Here is an 18,130-nt window from a genome sequence, read left to right as displayed (position 1 = left end):
TGGACAACTTTTTTCATTTTTTTGACAAAAATGGCACTTTTTGATAATTTTGACAAAAATGGACACTGTTTAATTATTTTGACAATGATGGACACTTTTTGATAATTTTGACAAAAATGGACACCTTTTTCATTATTTTGGCAAAAATGGGCATTTTTTGATAATGTTGACAAAAATGGACACTTTTTAATTATTTGGACAAAAATGGACACTTTTTGATAATATTGACAAAATTGGGCATTTTCTTGATAGTTTTGACAAAACTGGAAACTTTTTTGATTATTTTCACAAAAACGGACACTTATTGATTAGGTACTTAGACAAAGATGAGCGCTTTTTGATGATTTCGACAAAAATAGGCTCTTTTTGATAATTTTGACAAAAATGGAGACTTCTTGACCGTTTTGCTAAAAATTGACCCTTTTTGACATTTTCCCTCAAAAATTGCACTTCTTGACAACTTTCTGAAAAATTAACATTTTAAAAACTTGAGCAAATTTGGCAAAAAACCGGACTTAAGTATCGTTTGGAAATTTTGGAACAAGAAGAGGAATTTTTGAACGCGAAAATCAATTTGGACTTTTTTTTGATAATTGTGACAAAAATTAACGTTTTTTTACACCCCTCTTTCCACCCTCAAAAAATTCACGTTTTTGGTCAACTTTTTTCAAAATTGACATTTTTTCAGTTGGGAAAATTTAAAAAACCTACTTATTTAAGGAAATTTGGCAATTGACTAAACTTTTTTTTGGCAATTATTTTGGAACAAAAAGCGGACTTTTTTAAATGCAAAAATCAATCGGGACACTTTTTAATAATTTTAACAAAAATGAACACTTTTTAAATGGGCTTTTCTCAACTATTTTGTCAAAAAATGAAGCTTTTTGGACCCTCCTCCCCCCTAAAAATTCAATACTTTTCGATAATTTTTCCAAAATTTACTCTTTTTTACCTGAGCAAAAGCAACAGAAGAAAACCTACATATTAAGCAAAGGCAACCAACAGAACTTTTGTTTGGGCAATTTTGGAACAAAAATAGGACTTTTTAAATGCGAAAACCAATTATTTTCGGATGTTCGAGGTGGGGAAGAGGAAGGGGGGGGGGGTAAAAAAATTATGGACTCGAAAAAAATATTCAATGAAAAAGTTTGAAAATCACCCTTGTAATAGCTTTTTTGGATTCGCATAAGTTTTGGAAATTCTCGTAAAATGAACTTGAAAATTACCAATAGGGATTTTTATGTTTTCAAAACAAAAATTTTTGTGCTCCCCTTGCTCCCCTCCCTCAAAAAATCGATTCATCTACCAGAAATTCTCAAATTTCAAGCCGTTTTGGTCACACATTTAAAATATGTATCTACATATAAATAAAAAAAGAAAATTAAAGCATGCTTGCAAATTATAGGGTGAGCCCACCTTCAAATCAGCTCGGTTTTGAGTTCGGGTCCTCCGATTTTGCCCATAATTTTTTTTATTTACATTGATTTTTTTTTTTTTTTTTGACTAAGTTTGAAAATTCGCTTTAAATAGCTGTTTTAGATTTTATAAATTTTTCCAAAAATTCCTCCAAGGTCCATAACTGAATTTTAGTACTTGACATTTTGGCCATCAGGGGTTTTAGAACATGCTTTTTTGGTCCAGTTAGTTTTCATTCGAATCGGCGAGTGTCATTTCGAAAGCTTTCCCGGTGATATGACCACCTGTCAAGACACCTCATACAGAGATGAAAATCTAGAGAGCATCAGAAGCTCGATAAAGCGGCTCTTGAACGTCATTGTGAATCATTCGATTTTCGAAATTCTTTTCCATATTACCATAGATAGGTGAAAAGGTCTGCGAAGGGGCTAAAACAAGTGCCCAAGATCTACGAATACGCATTTTCGTCTCGAATACCAAGCCGGGGCTGGTTGTTACAAATAAACTGGCAATTTTTCTTCGAAATTACCGCACGAATTGCTCGACATGGCGTTGGCGTTGTTGGCGTTGGAGGAAACTCGTTATTTTCCCCCTTTTTTTTGACAAGTAAGTATAGCATTCCAACGGTGATTTCGGATTTACATTTGCAACGCCGCCGAGCCGATGAGGAAGGCGTTAATAATGGAATTTTAACGTAGCTAAATCGCAGTCTTCTCGCGTTCTGTTCGCTACAAAACAGTCTTGTTTTTCATTCTTTCCGAGTAGGTAAACAAATAAACAAACGCACGCGAAAAATTCGAGCATCATTACTTTTCGGTTATGAAAAGGCTGAAATTGGAAATAGTTTTTCAAAGGCGCGTTTCAATGATCTCACGCATGATTCGAACCCCTTCGCCAGTCTCTCTGCCCAGACACGGCAATGTAATCTTTAAAAAACACCTCCGCCAGAATAGAAGATGAAGTACGACGTAGATGTACGTATAGTATAGTATAAGTCTACATGTAAGCAAACTGAAGTAGAATTGGGTAAGTGAGCACTTAAAGCATTGACGGGTAAATTTACGACGATGGGAACTTCTCTTCTCTCGACGACGCGCCAGAGCAATTTAAATCGCGGAGACAAAAATTACAAAAATTCTTTAGGTATCTCGATACGCCTAGTCATTTTTCACTCGAAACACAAAAATTCTCTACAAAAGAAAAACGTTTTCGTACCGATGCGGCAGCTGCAGCCGCAGCCAACGAAATTCTCCAACAAGTTTTCCTTTTAGTAGAATCCTTTTTCTACACTAAACGAAATCGAGAGAAGAATTCGCGAAAGCAAATACGCCAGATGGGTTACGCTCTCAAAGTCTTCTTCGCGATAATAAATAAAATTCTTGCAAGTTGCCGGTGTAATTTGAAACATGAACGGAGTGAATTTACGCTATTGAAAGAAATAATGAAAACCATCGTGAACGAGTGTCTCATCTTTAGAGAGCCGAATTTTACCAACAACGTCGTGATCTCTCGAGGAAAGCTTTCGAAATAATACTCGTCGATTCGAATGAAAACTAGCTAAGCCGAAACAGCGTGTTCTAAAACCGCTATAACCTAAATTTTAAATCTTCGAGTTCAGTTTTGGACTCGAGGGGGGGGGGATTTTTGAAAAGTTTGTAAAATCTAAAAAAATCTATTTGAAGGGTAATTTTTGAACATTTTCTTAAAAAAGGTGAATTTTTGCGAGAGAAATTAATCTCAAAATTCATCGAAAATCACGTTGGCTACTTCAGTTACTCCAATTTGAAACATGCCCAGGTCAACAAAATCAATTTCAAGTTAGAATAAATAATACCTTATCACAAGTATATGAAATTCAAAATGGTGTTCCACAAGGCTCTGTATTGAGTACAACTCTTTTTATTCTCCTTATTGATAGTATTCATAGCATTATCCCTCCCCCAATGTCACTAAGATTATTTGCAGATGATATGAACATCTCCCTATGTTTCAAAGACTTACAAATAGCACAGCTCGTTATCCAAGAAACCCTTGATAAAATTCAAGAATGGGCAGATTCAAATGAGGAGGTTGGTTACAAAGTTAGACAAACGCCACTTCTACAAAAATCGAGTTAGATATTGATTCTTATAGGATTTTTAACGCTCTTTTCATTGCCAAGGTCTGTTAGTTTCAATATAGTACGTAAAAGGGTAAAAAACGTGCTCAAAGTTTTGCCTTAGTTTCAAAAACAGACATGTGCAAATTGTCTTAGTTTCAAAAACAGACATATCCAGGATATGTCTGTTTTTGAAACTAAGATGATAGGATATGTCTCATTTTGAAACTAAGATAATGTTCACATGTCCGTGTTTGAAACTAAGGCGCAACTTTGATCGCGTTTTTTGACCTTTTATGTACTATTTTGAAACTAAGGGACCTCAGAAATGGAAAGAGGGTTAAAAATCCTATACTATCAAAACCTAACTGATCTAGACAGCTTCAATTTCAAATTATCTTCATCTTGGTTTCAAAATCAGATAAGTGCATTTTCAGGTTCTTTTTATTAGTGGTGGGGGGTGATGGTGGAAGGATATTTTTTGTATTTTTGTTACTCAGTATCATCACTACAATTTGTCAAATATCCCCCACCTTTACAATGCTGTATATTTTTGTAACAAAAAACATAGATTTTCTCAAAATCAACCCTGTGGCGTTTGTCTAACTTTGTCACCAAGCTCCTCAAATGGTCTCTCATTCTCACAGTCTAAAACCCATTGCATTCTTTTTTCTAGAAAAAACAAAATTGAACTTCCTTCCCTAACCCTCAAAGGTAAAAAACTGGAATTCAAATCAAATACAAAATTCCTTGGATTGATTTTTGATTGCAAGCTCAAATGGACACCTCACTTTTCCATTAAACAGAACTTAATGAAAACCCTAAATCTATTGAAAGTGATTAAAAATCCAAAATATAACCCTTTAAGATCCCTTTTACTTCAGTTATATATATCTCTAATTAGAAGCAAAATAGAATATGGCTGTCCAGCGTATATCAGTGCATCAGATAAAAACCTATCAATCCTTAAAGTAATACAAAATGCTGCCTTACGCCTATGTATTGGAGCATTACCATCCTCTCCTATAGACAGCATCTACTGTGAAGCTAGTGAACCCCCTCCAAACTTCAGGAATTTCTATATTACTAATAAATTCATTGTATCAGCAACAACAAATCCAACAAACCCAGTTAGAACTTTAATCAAAAAACAAATTCAAAATATTTCAAACCATTCTGAAAATCACTCCTGTATTCTCCAAAATTCTTTAGGAAATTACCATGTAAACCTATTAGACCTCACTTCCGAGTACAATAAATTTCCTCCCTGGGAATTAATTTTACCAGAATTCAATCTATCCTTATCCCAATACAAAAAAAATGAGTACCCATCTGGTTTCATCAAAGAAAAATATACTGAGATCATAGCAGAATATCATGAATTTATTTTATGCTTCACAGATGGTTCTAAAAATGAGTTTGAATATGCAGGCTATGCTTTTTCTATTGATGGTAAAATTACCAACTTCACAGCTCATAAATATTCTTCAATTTTCAATTTAGAAGTTTCTGCTATACTCCATTGCCTACAAAAGATCTCTACTTCAAAAAGCCCTAACAAAAAATTCCTGATTCAGTCAGACTCACTCTCTGCTCTTTTATCAATTCAAAACAAATTTTCTGAACATCAACTTGTTCATAAGATCCATCAAATCATCTATAAACTTCAGACTACTGACAAAATTATTAAATTTATGTTTGTCCCAAGTCATGTAGGCATTGAAGGAAATCAGGCGGTAGATGAATCAGCTAAATCAGCTGTTACCCCCTCTAAAATTTTCTCTGTGACCCATGATGATGTTATTAACACTCTAAAAATCATCCAAAACTCCAATTGGCAAAACCTATGGAACTCAAAAACAAATCACAAACTATTTACCCACAAAAAATCAATCCTCCCTTGGAAGCACCTTAGTCACCTAAACAGATCAGAAGAAATTATAATCACCCGCCTCCGAATTGGTCATACCAAATTAACCCACAGCCATTTGTACACCAAAGCTCCTAAACCCACCTGTCAATTCTGTAATTCTGAAATAATCTCCACTCAACACCTTCTATTCTACTGTCCCTCCCTCAAAACAAAATGCCAATCCTTAAACATTTCAGACCTCAACCCTACAATTCCTGACAACATTCTTAAATACATCAAAGAAATCAATCTTTCAAACCAAATCTAGACTAACCCCTCGAAACTGGGCGTAAAAATCCTGGCAATTATACACGCCCAGTATAAAAAAATGTCAAAAAAAAAAAAAAAAAAAAAAACTTGTGGCATCAAAAATATGTACTTATGTACTTAAGGAGGACTTTTTCACAATTTTGACACCAACCTGAATGTTTTATGACTTGCTGCTACAAAAAAACAAGTCTTTTTTGAAATCCTAGCAAAAGACAGGACTTTGTGTCTATTTTAAACAACAAAAATCGAATTTGGAAAAAAACAAGTTTTTATGCCATTTTGATAGTTTTTTTTTTGTTTATGTAACTATTCAAAAAATGGCAGCTTACCTTTTTCAGTAGTAAGAAAACTGTTATCAATTTTTGTAAAAAAAAAAAACATGAATTTTTTCTCGATTCTGGCCGAAACATGACCTTTTTTTGCGAATTATTCATCGCAGGACCTTTTTCCATGGCAATTTTGACAAAAAACATCACAACTTCTCTGACAATTTGACAAAAAAACAGGATTTTTCAGAGCTTCGAAAAAAAAACAGGACTTTTTCAACATTAAGTATACTGACACAAATCGTAGAATTTTTTGGTCATTTCAGAAAAAATAGGGCTAATTTGCCATTTTGGCAGAAGTATAACCTTTCTGACGATTTTGGCGAAAAAAAAATAAAACATCACCCTATTAATGTCATTTTGAGATAAAACCATAGTTCTTGCAAGTTTGGTAATCAGTAAGATTTTTTAAAAACAATTTCGACCAAAAATGTATCTTTTTCGGTCACTTGAAAAAACAGGCGTACTTTGGAACTTTTTGTTCAAAAAACATGACATTTTGCAAAAAAAATAATATTTTTTTTTCAAGTTTGAGTTTGGCAAAAGAATTAGATTTTTTTACAATTTTTAACCAAAAAAAATGACTTTTTCTATCTACATAAACTTTGGCCAAAAACCGGAGTTTTTGATAATTTCATCGAAAAAAAAAGGCTGTTTATGAGCAATTTTTGCGAGAGTAGGACTTTTATCCTCAAAAACAGGACTTTTTCTTGCAATTTTTGACGAAAAAACAAAATATTTTGACAATTTTGATAAAAAACGAGACTTTGGCAGTTTTGGTAAAATTAACAGCAATTTTTACAAAAAAAAAAAAAAAAAATGTGGAATTTTTAAAAATAATTTTTGGCAGGAAAACTGCAGGACTGTCTGATAATTTTAGCAAGAAATCACCCTTTTTGGTAATTTTTGCAAAAGCAGGATTTTTTCTACATTTTGGTAAAATGAGCTTTCTTGTGATTTTTCTGCAATTTTTGTGTAAAAACTAAACCCTTTTTTGGCATTTTTAGTGAAAAAGAGCGATGGAATTTTTTTGCCACGTTTTTGCCTAAAGGGCCATTCCATGCCAACTCAACCAACGTTTTTGAGCCATGTTTTTCGATTTCGCTCAATTTTCTTTTGCAATATATACCCACCCAGTGAGTAAGAACCCCGCAATTAAATTGGTCCCAGCCCCCTCATGAGGAGGGAAGGTGGGGGGGGGGGGCTTCCGTTATTTTCACATTGTCTCGAGGTACTCAACTTCAGCAGCCCATTCCTCCAAAACTATGATACTTTGATCAAAACTTATTTCACTGTTCAAAAGGGCATTGCATTTAGAAATTTTTATGAACCTTCGAATTGAAAGTTCAAATTTCAAAATGGTGCTGTAAGGGGGAGCTACCATTTAAAATTTTGAAAAAATTTCCATAGATTTTCCTTTTGATGTTTTATCGAAACCTTCAAGTTTAGAGATGGGATCTTTTAATGGAGGGGGAGCACCCCCCCCCCCCACCAATTTTGGGCGAAACTTTTGAAAAAAATCTGGGGCATGTGACATATCGAATTGTATGTTTTTGGTAACGCTAAACACGAATATGAAATCAGATTTTTGATAGGACCCCATTCACTGCCCCCAGCACCTCGCCAAAAGGGGTAAAAATTCAAAAAAGTGTTTTGTTCGTGCAACACATGGAATAGTATGTTTTTGGTGACGCTGAACACGAATATGACGTCAGATTTTTGATTGGACCCCATCCACGGCCTACAACAATTTTTTCAGACTTCTACCCATCGGGGGAGGTTCTGGGGGCCATGGGTGAGGTCGATTCAAAAAACGGTGGCTATATTCGTGTTCAGGGATATCGAAAACATACTATTTCATGTGTCACACGAATGTAACAATTTTTTTGAACTTTTAACCCCTCTTGGGGAGGTGCTGGGGGCCGTGAATGGGGTCCTATGAAAAATCTGATGTAATATTCGTGTTCAGCGTCATCAAAAACATACAATTCGATATGTCACATGCCCCAGATTTTTTTAGAAAGTTTCGCCCAAAATTGGGGGTGGGGGTGCTCCCTCTCCATTATAGTCAGGGAGCCCAACCTGAAAAAATGTACGAGGGGGGTTGAAATTGGGGACCCAGCCCAAAAGTTACTATATGTAGTCCTCTTTCCAGAAATGCCACTCTGGCAATTCGCAGGTGGGGCTTTTAAGCACAGCGAAAGCTCAAAGTTCACAATTTTTATGAACTTTCAACTTGGAAAGTTTTATGGCTGAAACCGGGGAATTCTTATAGGATTTTTCACGCTGAATCCAAATATGCCGGTCTGCCAACCCCTAAGTGACCCCAAAGGGGTGCCAGAGTGGGTTAAAGGGGTAAAAATCGCAAAAAATGCTGTAGTTTTTCAATAAATTTTCATAAAAATCAAATAGATGACAAAAAGTGGCGAATTCTTGAAGAATTTTTTGCGCTGAATCCAAATATGTCAGTCTGCTAACCCCTAAGTGCCTCCAAAGGGGTGCCAGACTACTTTAAAGAAGTGAAAAAAGCAAAATATTGAGGTTTTTCACATCTTAGGCGCATAAACATAGCATTATTTGGTACCTAATTATTTTATTCGAATGTGGTTTGCGAACATCATTTTTGAAAACAGCGTAAAATTCTTGTAGACATCCATACGCGAGCTGCCCCACAAAAATTTTCAACCCTCTCCCCTCATATTTACGCCTCGAAATGGCTTTTTTCAACTTATTTTACGATTTTTAACAATGTAGATTTCGCGAGGTACATTTTAGAAGCACGTTTTTTGGATGTATATTTGACTCTTGAACATCATATATTTTTTCAAAATTTTTCTTTTGGTGGGCCGCGATGAAAAATTGATATAATAAGTCGTAGAGGGGGTAAAATAGGAATTTCGTGGAAAATAATTGAGTTAGTAGGGTGTTATTTCCGCATGATTCAATACCGTTGAGCACGAATATGATCTCAGATTTTCGGCTAGTTTACACGCATCTAATCTCCTCCAGAGCCTTCAACACCCCCCCTCGCTCCAATTTTCGCTATTTTTGAAATAGTTACTTTAAGATTTTGTTTTACACTCACACAGCCCTTCCAGAGCCTCATCTCCCTCCTCAATTTCCATTATTTCCAACATAGAGCTACTTTTACAATATTGGCGTCGTTTTCATATGAACCGAACTCCCTGAACGCAAAGATGACGTCAGAATTCGTTTTAGTTTCACCCAGCGCATCCGGAGCCTTGGCTCCTTTCTAAATTTCGACTATTTTTGAAGTTAAGCTACATACCTAGGTACTTTTACAACATACGGTATCGTTGTGATCCGAACCGATTCTCCTGAAAACGAAATGGCGTTGAATTTCGTGTTATACTCATCAAAAAGTCCTGTCTGAACCTCAACCTAATGCTCGATTTCTATTATATGTATAGTTTTGAAGTGGAGCTCCATTATTTAAACCCACTGAATAAGAAAAAAATATAGGTATAATATGATGTTCAAGAGTCAAATATACATCCAAAAAACGTGCTTCTAAAATGTACCTCGCGAAATCTACATTGTTAAAAATCGTAAAATAAGTTGAAAAAAGCCATTTCGAGGCGTAAATATGAGGGGAGAGGGTTGAAAATTTTTGTGGGGCAGCTCGCGTATGGATGTCTACAAGAATTTTACGCTGTTTTCAAAAATGATGTTCGCAAACCACATTCGAATAAAATAATTAGGTACCAAATAATGCTATGTTTATGCGCCTAAGATGTGAAAAACCTCAATATTTTGCTTTTTTCACTTCTTTAAAGTAGTCTGGCACCCCTTTGGAGGCACTTAGGGGTTAGCAGACTGACATATTTGGATTCAGCGCAAAAAATTCTTCAAGAATTCGCCACTTTTTGTCATCTATTTGATTTTTATGAAAATTTATTGAAAAACTACAGCATTTTTTGCGATTTTTACCCCTTTAACCCACTCTGGCACCCCTTTGGGGTCACTTAGGGGTTGGCAGACCGGCATATTTGGATTCAGCGTGAAAAATCCTATAAGAATTCCCCGGTTTCAGCCATAAAACTTTCCAAGTTGAAAGTTCATAAAAATTGTGAACTTTGAGCTTTCGCTGTGCTTAAAAGCCCCACCTGCGAATTGCCAGAGTGGCATTTCTGGAAAGAGGACTACATATAGTAACTTTTGGGCCGGGTCCCCAATTTCAACCCCCCTCGTACATTTTTTCAGGTTGGCCTCCTGGACTATTAAGAGATCCCTTCTCGAAACTTGAATATTTCGAAAAAACATCAAATGGTTCATCTATGGAAATTTTTTCAAAATTTTAAATGGTAGCTCCCACTTACAGCGACATTTTGAAAGTTTAACTTTCAACTTTTGAAAATTTCAAAATGCTTAAAAAGTTCTGAATACAATGCCCTTTCAAACTGTGAAATCAGTTTTGATCAAAGTATCATAGTTTTGGAAGAATGGGCTGCTGAAGTTGAGTACCTCGAGACAATGTGAAAATAACGGAAGCGGGAAGCCCCCCACCCTCCCCCTGAGGGGGCTGGTACCAAACTAATTGCGGGGTTCTTACTCACTGGGTGGGTATATTTTGTAAAAAGAATTTGAGCGAAATCGAAAGACATGGCTTTCAAAATCGCCTTTTTTGGTTGAGTAGACATGGAATGACCCTAAAAAAACAGCACTTTTTGACACTTCTGGCAAGAATAGGCTGTTTGGTAACTTCAACGTGCTAGACTGCTTTTTTTGACAATTTTGGTTAAAAAAAACTAAACTGCACTTTTTTGCAGTTTTGGGACAATTTTAGCAAAAATGGACTTTTCTGCGATTTTGACAAAAACAAGTACATAATATTTGGTAATTTAGATGAAAAAATAACCTATGTCAAAAATGGATTTTTTTTACTCCTTTGGCAAAAAAACTTGATTTCTTGACAATTTTGAAATTATGGTTGAAACGTGACTTTTTCCCTATTTTGTCATAAAACATGATCTTTTGTGCAATGTAAACTCAAAACTTTACGTAATTACCAAAAAAAAAAAAAAAACAACAACAAACAAACAAAACAAAACAGTATTCCTTTTGCAATTTTGATATAGCACATGCTACAAAACGATAAGGACAACAGCAGCATAATGGAATGCATGAGCCAAAAGCAAGACAAAAATAAACAAATCAGAAGCAGGACACGCAAGGCTGTTAAATGTTAGACACTAGGGTAGTCTTGCGCGCATCTTCGACCTTTTCTTCTTTGAAAAATTGCAGGATGATTCGATGGGATGTTGTGGGGACACCTCTGAAAATTCTGGATCCCCAACTTGAGCCATCTCTTTTCTACCGGGCATCTGTTGAGGCCACCCTAAAAATTTTTATCGAATCCCTCCCGCTCGCAATTTTCCAACAATAATTCAATGACAAACCACCCTTGTGTCGTTGTCAAGGTTGTTTGGTTTTGTTGCGTTGATTACCGGTTCGTCATAGGTTTTAATGCTGTTTAAACCGGTTAAAACTGGTGTTATAGGCGTTGTTGTCAAAGTTGTCTGGTTTTGTTGCGTTGATAACCGGTTTGTCAAGTTTAAATGCTGTTCAAACTGGTTAAAAACCGGTTTTATAGGTGTTGTTGTCAAGGTTGTCTGGTTTTGTTGCGTTGATAACCGGTTTGTCAGGTTTAAATGCTGTTGAAACTCGGTTAAAACCCGGTTTTATAGGTGTTGTTGTGAAGGTTGTATGGTTATGTTGCATTGATAAACAGTTTCTCGGGTTTGAATTCTGTTTAAACCGGGCAAAAACCAGTTCTGTGGGAGTCGTTATCAAGGTTGTCTGGTTTTGATGCGTCAATAACCAGTTTGACCGGTTTGAAAACTGGTTCAACTGATCTGCAGCCATTTCAACCAGCACATCCAGTGACTATGCGAGTTACTTCGATTAAAATTGATACGAAAGTATGTACTTGTTATCTCTCAATCTTAGCCCCATTATTTCAATCTCGCAAAAAATCACCCAAAAAGCTCACCTAATTCATCTCTTTCACACTATCGTATAAACCTAATGGCAACCACTTGACCAAAAAATGAACTAAAAAAAAAATCCCACTCTCGGAGAAAAAAAAATTGCACCATATATTATTCCTCGCGTAACGAACTAAAGCGAAGCAAAAAAAACCACTCGGTTCGCCTCTCGTGTGCGAAAATCGATTAAAATAATTCATTGTGCGCTTTTTCATTTACGACATTACCGCTCTTTTCATAAAGTATAGACGACATCCTGTGGCAAAAAAATAATCATAAAAAATCCCTCCGCCGAACCGTCGTCTCTCCGCTCCTGTGTATATACGCGAGCGAGGGAAAAAAAGACCCACCTCCACAAACACGAACACAATAGGAAATTGATAAAGTTCCAAATCGAGATACCAACGAATACCTGTTGATGGGAGAACGCGCCATCGCCTTCGCCACGCCATGCCAGTGAAAAAAGGCCCGTTTCGAAATGAAAAATCGCCCCGAAAAAAACTATATAACGACCAGGAAGAAAAAGAAGAAAAAAGAATCGCAAAAAACACAACGCAGCAACGGAACTCGGAAGCTGCAATTGCAAAGGGAACCAACGTTCTCTTATCGTCCCCTCGAATGCTCATCTCATTCATCGTAGTCGTAGGCACTGTATCATGAAAACAGAGAAAACGTTTTTATAAAATAAAGGCGTGATCTGTTCTTGTTCTTGGTATACAGAAATAGAAGCGTAATTTGTCTGTGGAAATTTATCGCAGTCCAAGCACCGCGAATAAATATCCCACCGAATCCAATTAACGTGGTCGTGGTTGTTGCTGCAGCTGCGTCATCTTACCCTTTCTCGATGAGAGGAATTTTTACTCGAGCCAATTTCTGGACGATTTGAAATCGATTCTGGTCTCAGTTCTAATACCGAAAACTCGTCCTTTGGGTCTCACCTCTCGAGTCTTGCATATTAATGCAATGTGCGTGTGCAACGTGCACACCTGGGGGGTCTGGGGGCATGACAGGCGAAGGGTTAGAAAGCTGGTGTGTGTGAAGGTGAACCCAGGTACCTTTTTATGTTGATTTTGACAGGAGAAAAAAAAGCGAATTTTTCGTGCCTTGGTGGAAATTTGCATTTCCAAGGGAAGGTAGACGCAGAGGGGTTGATGCATATTATTCGACGTGTGTAAATTGTCAAGGTAGGGTGGTTGGCGAGGAGGAGGGGGGTGTGTATAGAGTATGGGTAACTACATGTAGGCGTGTACTGTACACATATAGTGAGCTAACATTTGTGCTGGCGTGATTAATAAAGAACAAAGAAGAAATATTATTTCAGTAACCCTCGGCTCGGTGTACGTACGTAACGTACACTATATAGATATACTCGTATAGGTACACCAAAGTGTGTGTATATATATAAGATAGATTAAAGGTACGCGAGGCTCGTTTTTACCCCCCTACGAACCCCTGTCAATTTTCTGCCTCCGTGTACCCGTTACCCTTTTCACTACCCTTATTCTTACGAGTCGTGGCAGCGTCTAACGGGTACGCGTGCGCCCTCACCGACTACATGTACACCTTCACCGCAGGGTGGTTTGTCAAAAATTCACGACAGGGTTGCCACCTGTGGTCGATACCAATTTCTCCCTTGAAATTGGAAGTGCCAAGTCGATGTTGAATGCTGGTTGCGTGGTCAATTTTTTTTTACTTTTTTGATCCATGTTTGACTCGAGAGTTGAGAATTGATATGGTTTTGAATTTTAGTAGAAGTTCAGCTTATTCTGCAGTTTTGAGTTAAGGAAAAAAATGAATTCAAAACTCATATTTTCTAGAACATCGAATGCTGTACGAAAAAAGTCATGTTTAAAGCTTGCCTTTGTCTGGAAACAAAAAGGTGCTAGAGCTTTTGAAAATTTTAATCATTCATAAGTCCATCAATTTTAAAGATAGAGAGATAATGAACGCGAACTTCATTTGTGAGGCAGTTTGAGTTTTACAGCAGGAGTTGTACACATTTCGCCTAAATTCGAAATTGAACCAGCTTCGAATTTTTGGAGTATTAAAAAATGACAAATTGAAACAGTTTTTGAATTTGAAATTTCTCGAAAAATTTCAATTTTGAGTTCAAGCAAACGATAGACATAATCTAACTTATGGAGCATGAAATTCTCTCCAAAAAAAGATGATCTTTATATTTTTCCATCTTTTAAATTGAATTCTGGGCCAAAATCCTTTGAATCCATTGTCCTTGAATGTCATCATCCCGAATACCTCCCCTCCCCCCTCCAATACGATTTCCAAATGTAAAAACTTCTTGCAATTTTATCAAAAAAAAAAAAAAAAAGAAAAACTTCTAGGAAATTTTGACACAAAACAAGTTTTCCTTGCAATTTTGATAAAAAAGTGAATTTTGCTTGCAATTTTGGAAAATAAAAACTAAAATATTTGGGCAAATTATGCCAAGAAAAAGAGGTATTCTTGGCAAAAAAAATAGACTTTATGGCAATTTTGACCAAAAAAAAAATTTTCCTGCAATTTTATCAAAAAAATGAGACTTTCTGCCGCGTTTAATAGTAAACTATTTTTTTGATATTATTTTGACAAAAAAGCAAGATTTTGAAAATTTTGGACAAACAAAAGGGTTTTTTTGCAATTTAAAATAAAAGAATCTTAGTAAAATTTTGATGAAAAACTAATTTTTTTGCTGTGAAAACAAGATTTTATTTTGGAAATTTTGATCAGAAAAAAGTTTTTTTTCCTGCAATTTTTGGCAAAAAACAACCTTTTGGAACTTTTGATCAAAAATTGCTTTTTTGGCAATTTTGATCAAATAGTGGATTTTCCAAAAAAGAGTTTTTTCTTGCAATTTTCGCAGTAAATAAGACTTTTTTGACCAAAAAGTATTTTTTTTTCCTACAATATTTGCAAAAAAACAGAGCTTTTAGAACTATTGATAAAAAACTAGTTATTTGAAATTTTAACAAGTTTTTTGTAACAGAAAAAGTAAGATTTCACTTAAGAAATTATGACACTTCTGATCAAAAATTGCTGTTTTTTTGGCAATTTTGACCAAAAAGTGGATTTCCCAAAAAGAGTTTTTTCTTGCAATTTTTGCAATAAATGAAATTTTTTGCACTTGTTTTTTTTTGATAAAAAAACCAAGATTTTAAGAATTTCAACCAGCAAGTGTTTTTTTCTGCAATATTCGGCAAAAAACAAAGCTTTTAAAACTTTTGATAAAAAACTATTTTTTTTTTAAATTTTAACAAAAAAAGTTTTTATTTTTTTTGCAACAGAGAAAACAAGATTTCATTTTGGAAATTTTTACCAAAAAAATGTTTTTTCCATTTGCCATTTTTTGCAAAAAACAAACCTTTTTGGCACTTTTGATAAAAAATTGTTTTTTTTTAGCAATTAACAAAAGAAAGTTTTTTTTGCGACACTAGGAAGGCAATATTTTGGAGTTTTGACCCAAAAAGAGCTTTTTCCTGCAATTTTTCAAAAAAAATGGGACTTTCTGGCACTTTTTATAATTAACTGCAATAATTTTGACAATAAAGCAAGGTTTTGAAAATTTTGAACCAAAGAAAAGTTTTTTCCTGCAATTTTGGCAAAAAAAAAACAAATCTTTTAAAACTTAATGTTTTGACTGAAAAACTTTTTTTTTGGCATTTTAAACAAAACCCAGATTTTTTTGCAACAGGAAAAGCAGAATTTTCCGTTTTAAAAATTTTGGACAAAAAAATTTTTCTTTGCAATTTTAGGCAAAAAACAAAACTTTTTTGGCACGTGGCACTTTTGATAAATTTTTTTTTTGCAATTTTGACAAAAAAAAACAGATTAAAATCTTCAAGTAATTTTGGGCAATTTTTGAGCAATTTTAGAGTAATTTCAGCCTTCAGGTAAATTACAGGTAATTTATAGTATGGATATTAGATAGGTTATTTTTAGCCTAAGTACTTAGTAACTAAAGATAATTTTTGGTCAGTTACTGTAATACTGATTACTTGTAATTCATAATGGATACCAAAATTTACGGTAATTTACGGTAATGACAGGTAATTTACAGTAATTACTGATCATTTATGGTAATTTATGGTAATTACAGGTCATTTGCAGTAATTAGTGGTAATTTACGGTAATTGCAGGTAATTTACTGTAATTACAGGTAATTTACGGTAATTACATGTAATTTACGGTAATTATAGGTAATTATTTACGGTAATTACAGGTGATTTACGGCAATTACAGGTTATTTTTGGTAATTACTGGTAATTTTTGATAATTGCAGATAACGTACAGCAATTACTTGTGATTTATGGTAATTACTGGTAATTAACGTGAATTGTGTGTAATTCACATTTTTTTCTATTGTATGGTTGTTGTTGGTTATATACAGTAATTACAGGTAATTTACAGTAATTGCAGGTAATTTACAGTAATTACAGATAATTTACAGTAAATACAGGTAATTTACAGTAATTACTGGTAATTTACGGTGATTACAGGTAATTTACGGCAATTACAGGTTATTTTTGGTAATTACTGGTAATTTTTGATAATTACAGATAACATACAGCAATTACTTGTGATTTATGGTAATTACTGGTAATTAACGCGAATTATGTGTAATTCACATTTTTTTCTATTATATGGTTGTTGTTGGTTATATACAGTAATTACAGGTAATTTACAGTAATTACAGGTAATTTACAGTAATTACAGGTAATTTACAGTAATTACAGGTAATTTACAGTAATTACTGGTAATTTACAGTAATTACAGGTAATTTATGGTAATTACGTGTAATTTACAGTAATTATAGCCTATAGGTAATTCTCAAGTGAACTTGTAAAACTTTGATTGTCCCACATATTTAATAAGGTGCATCGGGGGAAGTTGGAATTCGGGGTAAGTTTGAAAACTTGCTCTAGCGCCTAGAGGTTTATATCTGGCGAAGTGCCACTAAAGGTGACTTGAGGGTACTACCCCTACTTCATCACGGCATAAAAATTTTCGCGATTCAGTTTCATTTTAGATGTATTTGGTTCAATTGTATTTTGTTGTTGTTTTGAACTTATTTTGAATTTGGTCTAAAATACAGACTTTCTATATCTTAGTTTTTCGCATATAGCGGACGAACCGTGCGTCCTAGTGAAAATCTGATGAGAGTGATCTCAAAGAGAATTAAATTTTCTACAATTTTGGTACTGTGCAATTTTTCTAGGACGCTCGGTTTGTGATCTACGCCTCTGCAAAGTTTAGCCTGTTCTGACTTCCCCCAATTGGGGTAAGTCAGGACAGTTTATATTTTATTCCACTGAGCGAAAGCTACTGAGTCAATCGCGCTCAAATTTTTACCATAGGTTAAGAACCCTTATGGGAACCTACATAATACATTTGATCCATATTGGTTCATTAGAAGGGGAGTAACAGCGGGTCAAAGTTGAAATTGCGAAAAATCATTCTGACTTGCCCCGGTGCACCTTAGTTCAAATCTATTCAGATTTTACTCAAACCTGAAATTTTTGTTAGGTATGCCAAATGCCACAACTCTTTGTAAATTTCAACTACTCCTAATCCATCACCATCACATTTTGTCATTTGCTTTTGAAAATTGGCTATAATCAAAAAGTACCTGCCTTTTTTATACCTTTTTAAAACAATTCTACTATATCACCCTCTCAGATTCAATTCATCTGATACATAATTATTTTAGAAACTATATGCAAATTTTGGGAATCTACATACATACCTACAAACATGATGCAAGAACTCCTAGCTTTTCTCCTTCAATTTTCAGGACCGACAACTGAACTTACGCTGATATGCGGTAGTTCGGGTTAAAAAACACGAGTCTGAAATGAAAGAAAAATTAATTTTTTATCTTATTTTATCTGTTGACAGGTTCAAATTACTTGAAGAAGTTGCCATAGTTCGAAGGATCCGTTTTGTTCGGCATCTGTGATCTTTGAAAATTCTCGCAATGCTTCGTCGTCGTTGAAAGTGAGTTGAAATTTGTCTCTATTATATCGTCATATGAAACTGAATTTTGACTTGCGAAATAAACCTTCTTTGGTTTTCGTATCTATAAATTAAATGATGAAATTTACGA

At 34.8% G+C, this 18,130-nt stretch overlaps 2 protein-coding genes across 2 annotated transcripts in view; both read left to right on the top strand.

Annotated features, from left to right (window-relative positions):
• Positions 1–18,130, top strand: part of Nca (neurocalcin homolog) — a 392,453-nt gene that overhangs the window by 242,474 nt on the left and 131,849 nt on the right. The gene's annotated exons all lie outside the window — the stretch shown is intronic.
• The window catches only part of LOC135845532 (neuronal calcium sensor 2), a 383,834-nt gene that overhangs the window by 242,177 nt on the left and 123,527 nt on the right, over positions 1–18,130 (top strand). The window contains exon 5 of the mRNA XM_065364141.1: positions 17,923–18,021. The gene's annotated coding sequence lies outside the window, so the exon portion shown is untranslated. The remainder of the gene's footprint in view (positions 1–17,922; positions 18,022–18,130) is intronic.

The sequence above is a fragment of the Planococcus citri genome, chromosome 4 (assembly GCF_950023065.1).
Source record: "Planococcus citri chromosome 4, ihPlaCitr1.1, whole genome shotgun sequence".
In the NCBI taxonomy this organism is placed as follows: Eukaryota; Metazoa; Arthropoda; class Insecta; order Hemiptera; family Pseudococcidae; genus Planococcus; species Planococcus citri.
Note: the sequence above shows the minus strand (reverse complement) of the source record. Positions and strands in the feature narration are given on the sequence as shown.